We start from the raw sequence: 9,300 nt of genomic DNA, 5'->3' as shown, positions 1-9,300 counted from the left end.
CTCACCGCAACCTCTGTGCCTCCTGGATTCATGCAATTTTCCCTCCTCAGCCTCCTGAGTAGCTGGGATTACAGGTACGGGCCACTATGCCTGGCTAATTTTTGTATTTTTAGTAGAGACGGGGTTTCACCATGTTAGCTAGGCTGGTCTCGAACTCCAACTGACCTCAACTGATCCACCCGCCTCAGCCTCCCAAAGTGCTGGGATTACAGGCATGAACCACCATGCCTGGCCTTCAGGAGGCTTCTTAAAAGTCTAATCTGAGGTTCTTAAAAAGTTCCAAGACATACATGGGACCAACAGACATATGAAAAAAAGCTCAATATCACTGATCATTAGAGAAATGCAAATCAAAACCATAATTAGATATAATCTCACACTAGTCAGAATGGCTATTAAAAAGCCAAAAAATAACAGATGCTGGTGAGGTTGTGGAGTAAAAGAAACACTTATACACTGTTGGTGGGAGTGTAAATTAGTTCAACCATTGTGAAAAGCAGTATAGCCATTCCTCAAAGAACTAAAAACAGAACTACCATTCAACCTAGAAATCCCATTACTGGGTATATACCCAGAGGACTACAAAATCATTCTACCATAAAGACACATGCAGCACTATTCAATAGCAAAGACATGGAACCAACCCAAATGCCCATCAGTGATAGACCGGATAAAGAAAATGTGGTACATACACACCACAAATATTAATGCAGTCATAAAAAGGAACGAGAGCATGTCTTCTGCAAGGACATGGATGGTATATTCAGGAATATTATCAATAACTAAATAGTCCATTTTGATAGCCAATTAAGTAACGTATAGCCAAACTTTACACCGTTTAGTAGCCATAAATTACACTCTAAAATACTACATGGCAATATAATAAATGCAGACATTATTCTGCAAAGCAATCACATTTTTAATTTTTTACTGAATATGGCTACTTGATTGAAGATGAGGATAGCAGTGAGATGGGCAGGGAGTAAGACTGGGCCCCTTCTCTTACCTGGGAAATGTCTCTAAGACCTGTCTGCAGTGCTTGCAGGTGCCAGCCGGAACCTCATTGGGTGCTGGCCAACCCTCAGGTGGAATGGACCAGGCCAGGAGATGTACTTCATGCTCCTGGGTGTCAGCAGTTCTCTGCTGTGGTGCTATTTTCTGCAATGACTATGATAAAAGTGCCCAGTGGGACCTGGGAGTGCTTCCCTCAGGACAAGCAGAGACTCAGGGACATTGCGCCCATGCTGCTTCCAGCGCTCAACCTTGGTCCTTCCCAGTGCCTAAGTCAGGGACTGAACAACAACTTCAAGCCATGGTTCTGGGGTATCTAGACAGAGGGTGGCATGGGCCCCGTTATAGCTCGTGGATTTGATACGCACAGTTGGTGCTCTTAGTTTTCCCCTGCCTGGCTTCTATCGACGGATCTACATACACAATCTCTAACTCAGGAATGGAGAAGAGAATCTACCGCATGTGAGCAGATCTGCCCTGATATTTGGGAAGAGGTGGACTAGGTCAACCCCTAGACCAAGCCGAATTTGGGCTCAAGAAACTGGCAGAAAGAAGAGACGACCCCAAATTGTCTGAACTTCCTGCCCCAGATTGGATCACCAGGCTAGTTACAGAATGGGTCTCCTGCAGCAGTACAAGACCAAGATTTGTGCTGCACTGCCCTGTATCTGGCTGGAAGGGATCCCCAAAATGCCTCACATAACAGAGTGGGTGTCCAAGAAATGTCCAGTTAGTCACAGAGAAATAGCATGGCCCCACTGAGAAGTTCTATAAGGAAAAAAAAAAAAAAAAACAAAGAGTATGGAGGTCAAAATCCCTAAAGTAGCTCTCCCCACAAGGTATACCTGTTCTATTATCACCCCTTCAGGTGCAGCATGGGCTGGGGGTAAGAGGGTGGCAGTTTCCTGGACACACAAGGATTCTGTGTTCCTCACAGAAACTTTGTAAGCATGCTAAGTTTTATTTGGAAGAAAGGAGGTAGGCATGGGTAAGGAGGTGGGAATCTGGAAAGTCTTCCCAGGAAAATGACCTAAACTGAGAACTGAAGCATCTCAGGGAAAGGGGACATTGACTGAGTAAAGGAGAAAGAATCATGGGTGCAGTGGTTCACACCTGTAATCCCAGCACTTTGGGGGGCCAAGATGGGAGGACTGCTTGAAGCCAGGTGTTCAAGACCAGCCTGAGCAATATAGTGCGACCTCATCTCTGCTAAAAATAAAAACGAATTAACTAGGTGTGGTGGCATATGCCTGTAGTCCCAGCTACTCAGGAGGCTGAGGCAGGAGGATCACTTGAGCCCAGGAGGTCAAAGCTGCAGTGTGCCAAGATTGCACTGCTGCACTCCAGCTTGAGTGACAGAGCAAGACCTTGTCTCAAAGGGGGAAAAAAATAATTTTCTAGACAAAGGGAGAGCATGTAGAAAGCTTTGAAGGTGAGCTTCTCCGCAGTGCTGCTGTTACAGAGGTCTCCAGCGCCTTCCCTCTCCTGTGCAAAATGGCAACTCGTAAGGAAAAACTCATTGCACCAGTTGCAGAAGAAGAGGCAACAGTCCCAAACAATAAGATCACTGTAGTGGGTGTCGGACAAGTTGGTATGGCGTGTGCTATCAGCATTCTGGGAAAGTCTCTGGCTGATGAACTTGCTCTTGTGGATGTTTTGGAAGATAAGCTTAAAGGAGAAATGATGGATCTGCAGCATGGGAGCTTATTTCTTCAGACGCCTAAAATTGTGGCAGATAAAGATTATTCTGTGACTGCCAATTCTAAGATTGTAGTGGTAACTGCAGGAGTCCGTCAGCAAGAAGGGGAGAGTCGACTCAATCTGGTGCAGAGAAAAGTTAATGTCTTCAAATTCATTATTCCTCAGATTGTCAAGTACAGTCCTGATTGCATCATAATTGTGGTTTCCAACCCAGTGGACATTCTTACATATGTTACCTGGAAACTAAGTGGATTACCCAAACACCGCGTGATTGGAAGTGGATGTAATCTGGATTCTGCTAGATTTCGCTACCTTATGGCTGAAAAACTTGGCATTCATCCCAGCAGCTGCCATGGGTGGATTTTGGGGGAACATGGCGACTCAAGTGTGGCTGTGTGGAGTGGCGTGAATGTGGCAGGTGTTTCTCTCCAGTAATTGAATCCAGAAATGGGAACTGACAATGATAGTGAAAACTGGAAGGAAGTGCATAAGATGGTGGTTGAAAGTGCCTATGAAGTCATCAAGCTAAAAGGATATACCAACTGGGCTATTGGATTAAGTGTGGCTGATCTTATTGAATCCATGTTGAAAAATCTATCCAGGATTCATCCCGTGTCAACAATGGTAAAGGGGATGTATGGCATCGAGAATGAAGTCTTCCCGAGCCTTCCGTGTATCCTCAATGCCCGAGGATTAACCAGCGTTATCAACCAGAAGCTAAAGGATGATGAAGTTGCTCAGCTCAAGAAAAGTGCAGATACCCTGTGGGACATCCAGAAGGACTTAAAAGACCTGTGACTACTGGGCTCTAGGCTATAGAAATTTAAAAACTATAATGTTATTAACTCTGAGCCTTTAGTTTTCATCCGTGTAAATGGATCGCAGTTTGCTTTGATCTTCTTCAATATGTGAATTTGGGCTCACAGAATCAAAGCCTATGCTTGGTTTAATGCTTGCAATATGAGCTCTTGAACAAATAAAATTAACTATTGTAGTGTGAAAAAAAAAAAAAAAAGAAAGCTTTGAAGGTGAAAGGAGAAATGGAAGCTTCAAATAGGACAGATTGTAGGTTACAGTAGATAGAGTACAGTGGCGCAATCGAGCACCTATAATCCCAGCTACTCGGGAGGCTGAGGCAGGAGACTTGCTTGAACCTACGGGGCAGAGGTTGCAATGAGCCAAGATCGCGCCACTGCACTCCAGTAGATTATAGAGTACAGACTTCAAGTTGGGACAACAGCAAGGGATAAGGGTGAAAAGGTGAATAGGTGGTCAGTGTACAAAAAACCTTTATCAGCTAGGGAGTCTGGACATTTTTTCCCAGACTACAGTTAGCAGGAGAGGACAAAATACGGGCTTTAGAACGACCCACCCATTTGCTGGGTTGGGTATAGACTGGGTAAGACTAGAAGCAAGGAGACCAAGTAGTCCTGCTGTGAGCTAGCTCACACTGAAATGAAACCACCTGTGAGAGTAACATGATCAGCATTTGCCTAACACTTACACTTGCATAGGCAGGCACAGTTCTAAGCACTCTGCATGTATTGATCATTCACCCTCACAGAAGCTTGTGAGGGGCCGGGCATGGTAGTTCACGCCTGTAATCCTAGCACTTTGGGAGGCCACAGCGGGTGGATCACCTGAGGTCAGGAGTTCGAGACCAGCCTGGCCAACATGATGAAACCGCATCTCTACTAAATCTACATAATTAGCCAGGCATGGTGGCAATCGCCTATAATCCCAGCTACCCAGGATGCTGAGGCAGGAGACCTGCTTGAACCTAGCAGGCAGAGGTTGCAGTGGGCCACGATCACACCACTGCACCCCAGCATGGGAGAAAGAGCAAACCTCTGTCTCGAAAAAAAGAAGCCCATGAGAAAGGCATTATGACATTCTATGTGTGAGGCAGAGAGAAGTTAAACAATTTGCCTGAGGTCACACAACAGTGAGCACAGAGTCACATTCACTCACTGCGCTCTTAACCATTATGTGTCCTTTCCTGAAGGTAGAAAAAATGGACAACAGATTCTGAAGATAGTTAGGAGGCAGAACCCATAGGACTTTGTGCTTGATTGGGTATGACGGCGAGAAGAACAAAGAATGACTCCTAAATATCTAGCTTGGGGAACTGGATGGATGACAATGCCTTTCACTGAGCAAAGGTACACAGAAGATGGTTAGTGTCTGCGTGGACAAAATGACGAGCAGAGTTTTGATCTTGCTGAGTTTGAGAGGACAGTAGAAAATCCAAGTAGAGGCCAGGCACGGTGGCTCACGCCTGTAATCCTAGCACTTTCGGAGGCCGAGGCCGAGGCGGGCAGATCATGAGGTCAGGAGATCGAGACTATCCTGGCGAACATGGTGAAACCCCGTCTCTACTAAAAATACAAAAAAATTAGCCAGGCATGGTGGTGGGTGCCTGTAGTCCCAGCTTCTAGGGAGGATGAGGCAGGAGAATGGCGTGAACCCGGGAGGCAGCAGAGTTTGCAGTGAGCGGAGATCGCGCCACTGCGCTCCAGCCTGGGCGACAGAGCAAGACTCCGTCTCCAAAAAAAAAAAAAAAAAGAAAATCCAAGTAGAGATGCTCAGTAAGGGGTGTTGAACGTACAGTTTCGGAGCCCAGGAGACAGACCTTGACAGAAGTTATAGAAATAAGAGCGATTGGGTAAGAATGCTCGTGGAGGGCATGGGAAAGAGACAGAGAATAGCATTAGCTAGAACCCTGAGGCAAACCCACATTTGAAGAAGGGCAGATAAAGAGGACTCTAGGGAGAACTTTAAAAGATGCTTTTGAGAAGATTTTCTTAGAAGTCAAGAAAATGTAAGCCAGGCGTGGTGGCTCATGCCTGTCATTCTAGCACTTTGGGAGGCCAAGGCGGGTGGGTCACTTTGAGCTCAAGAGTTCAAGACCAGCCTAGGTAACGTGGCAAAACTCCATCTCTACAACAAAAAAATAAATACAAAAAATTAGCCAGGCATGGTGGCTCATGTCTGTAGTCCCAACTGCTCTGGAGGCTGAGGTTGGAGGATCACTTGAGCCTAGGAAGTAGAGATTGCGGTGAGCTGAGATTGTGCCACTGCTCTCCAGCCTGGGCGATAGAGCAAGACCCTGTCTCAAAAAAATAAAAATAAAAATAAAAAGTCAAGGGAATGTGATGTCATGGAAGCCTAGAGAAGGCATTTTAAGAAAAAGGAGTGGCCAATGCTGCTAGAAGTTCACAGAAGAAAGAGCTTGAAAGGTTCATGGATGATCTTATTGTAAAAACTTGGAATTAAGGACAAAGGAATAGAAAATTTTCACCCATTTTTTCATAACTCAAAATCATACTTGGTCTCCTTCCAGTCTTGTTTTTAAAATCATAGAGATGGGGGCCTATGTTGCCCATGCTGGTCTCAAACTCCTGGGCTCAAGCAATTCTCCCACTGGGTCCTGCTTGTAGTCCCACTGCTGGCCTCCCAAAGTGCTGGGACTACAGGCAGGCTTCCATCTTTAATGCATAAGAAATCATACCCAGCCGGGCGCAGTGGCTCACACCTGTAATCCCAGCACTTTGGGAGGCTGAGATGGGCGGATCACGAGGTCAGGAGATCAAGACCATCCTGGCTAACACGGTGATATCCCGTCTCTACTAAAAATACACAAAAAAAATTAGGCGCGGTGGCGGGCAACTGTAGTCCCAGCTACACAGGAGGCTGAGGCAGAAGAATGGCATGAACCTGGGAGGCGGAGCTCGCAGTAAGCGGAGATCGCGCCACTGTACTCCAGCCTGGGTGACAGAGCAAGACTCCATCTCAAAAAAATAAAAAGAAGTCATACCCAAAGGATTACAAATTATTCTATTATAAAGACACATGCACACTATGTTCACTGCAGCACTATTCACAATAGCAAAGACTTGGAACCAACCCAAATGTCCATCAATGATAGACTGGATAAAGAAAATGTGGTACATATGCACCATGGAATACTATGCAGCCATAAAAAAGGATGCGTTCATGTCCTTTGCAGAGACATGGATGAAGCTAGAAACCATTATTCTCAGCAAACTATCACAAGAACAGAAAACCAAACACCACATGTTCTCACTCATAAGTGGGAGTCGAACAATGAGAACACATGGACACAGGGAGGGGAACATCACACACCGGGGTCTGTTGGGGGGCTAGGGGAGGGATAACATTAGGAGAAATACCTAATGTAGGTGATAGGTTGATGGGTGCAGTAAACCACCATGGCACGTGCATATCTATGTAACAAAACTGCACATTCTGTACATGTACCCTAGAACTTAAAGTATAATAATAAAAAAAGAAGTCATGCTATGTATATTATTATGTAGCCTGTTCTTTTCACTTTGGAATACATGCTAGGCAATTACTTGTGCCGTGAAGAGTCCCTTGTAAACATCAGTTGAATGGAAACATGAGGATTCCAGTCCAGAGATATCCTATGGCCCACAGGACTCATTCACAGATCCACTCTTGGACAGTATTTCCTTACTACATGCTTGTTTGCATAGTCAGGCAGGGACCAGGAGTTGGAGTTAAGAGGAATGAGGGGGCCGGGCACGGTGGCTCAAGCCTGTAATCCCAGCACTTTGGGAGGCCGAGACGGGCGGATCACGAGGTCAGGAGATCGAGACCATCCTGGCTAATACGGTGAAACCCTGTCTCTACTTACAAATACAAAAAACTAGCCGGGCGACGAGGCGGGCGCCTGTAGTCCCAGCTACTCGGGAGGCTTAGGCAGGAGAATGGCGTAAACCCGGAAGGCGGAGCTTGCAGTGAGCTGAGATCCGACCACTGCACTCCAGCCTGGGTGGCAGAGCAAGACTCCGTCTCAAAAAAAAAAAAAAAAAAAAAAAAAAAAAAAAAAAAAAAAAAGAGGAATGAGGACCTCATCCTCTGGACAGTATAATTCCTTTATTCCTTTTGATAGTTGGTCTTGAATTTTACTGCACTAATGCAGAAAAAACAACCAGCAGAAAAAGACAAGTTTGACTACTCAAGGATTATAATTTCTCTATTTATTCTATTTCCAGTTTTCTCAGAAGAGCCAAGAGTTGTTTATATTTCCTTATAGACCATGGGTTTGGCCTAGGTGAGAATTTTGGACAAACTAAGGTGTTGCACTTCCCAGCAGCCTTGAGCAAATACGTTGACAAGGCTTAATGTTCCGTGGTTGATGGCTAATCAGGGCATCTCCCAGTCAGATAAGAAATTACAAATACAACCACTCAGATCCCACCCTCCCACAATGCTGTAGGAATTCTTCCTCACTGCCCTGCCCCTCACCTCCCCCACCCAAAACAAAATGTTGCTTATTCCATTCCAAGTCAGTCCAGCAGATGATCCCACCACCAAGCCTGGGGCGAACTCAGCTGTCCCTCCTTCCCTCACTGACTCCCCACACTGTGTACTTCCTTCAAGTCCAGTTTAAGCCTTTCCAGTGAAGTTTCCCCAGTCCAAAATGACATCTGAATTTTTTTTTTTTTTTAAGATGGAGTCTCTCTCTGTTGCCCAGGCTGGAGTGCAGTGGTGCGATCTCTGCCTCCCAGGTTCAAGTGATTCTCCTGCCTCAGCCTCCCGAGTAGCCGGGATTACAGGCACATGCCACCATGCCCAGCTAATTTTTATATTTGTAGCACAGACTGGGTTTCACCATGTTGGTCAGGCTGGTCTCGAACTCCTGACCTCATGATCCACCCACCTCAGCCTCCCAAAGTGTTGGGATTACAGGTGTGAGCCACTGTGCCCAGCCAAATCATCATTTCTGATGCAGCACCTTTTGGAGATTCAGAGCCCTGGCCACATGGGGACACTGCAGGCTTATTCAATGCAATGTGGTGTCACAGGCACAGGGGACCATAGGCCCTGGGCTCAAATCTCAACTTTGCCACTTCTTAGCAGTATAACTTAATTTGATGAGTGACTTAACTTCTCTGTGCCTCAATTTCCTTACCAAGAATGAATTCTGCCAGGCACAGTAGCTCATGCCTGTAATCCCAGCATCTTGGAGGCCAAGGCAGGAGGATTGCTTAAGCTCAGGAGTTTGGGAACAACCTGGACAACATCCTGAGATCTCATCTTTACTAAAGATAATTAGCTGAGTGTGGTGGTACTTGAGTACTTGAGGTACTTGAGGAAGATCACTTGAGTCCAGGAGGTTGAGGCTGCAGTGAGCTGTAATGCTGACACGGCATTTCAGCCTGCATGACAGAGCAAGGTCGGGCACAGTGGCTCACGCCTGTAATCCCAGGATTTTGGGAGGCCAAGGCAGGCAAATCACGAGGTCAGGAGTTTGAGATCAGCTTGGCCAACATGGTGAAACTCCATCTCTACTAAAAATACAAAATTTAGCTGGACGTGGTGCACACCTGTAATCCCAGCTACTCAGGAGGCTGAGGCAAGAGAATCACTTGAACCCTGGAGACGAAGGTTGTGGTGAGCCAAGATGGTGCCACTGCACTCCAGCCTGGGCAGCAGAGCAAGACTCCATCTCAAAACAAAACAAAACAAAGAAGATTTCCCTGCTGGGCCTGGTGGCTTATGCCTGTGATCTTAACACTTCCAGAGGTAGAGGCAGAG

The 9,300-nt window shown here is 46.1% G+C and overlaps 1 pseudogene across 1 annotated transcript; it reads left to right on the top strand.

Moving 5' to 3' along the window:
• The first annotated feature begins 2,454 nt into the window (after positions 1 to 2,454).
• LOC104670882 lies at positions 2,455 to 3,727 on the top strand (annotated as a pseudogene). Its single transcript, XR_749208.2, has one exon. The product of XR_749208.2 is annotated as an L-lactate dehydrogenase B chain pseudogene (transcript).
• The last annotated feature ends 5,573 nt before the right edge of the window (positions 3,728 to 9,300 follow it).

This window comes from Rhinopithecus roxellana, chromosome 5 (assembly GCF_007565055.1).
Source record: "Rhinopithecus roxellana isolate Shanxi Qingling chromosome 5, ASM756505v1, whole genome shotgun sequence".
In the NCBI taxonomy this organism is placed as follows: domain Eukaryota; kingdom Metazoa; phylum Chordata; class Mammalia; order Primates; family Cercopithecidae; genus Rhinopithecus; species Rhinopithecus roxellana.
Note: the sequence above shows the minus strand (reverse complement) of the source record. Positions and strands in the feature narration are given on the sequence as shown.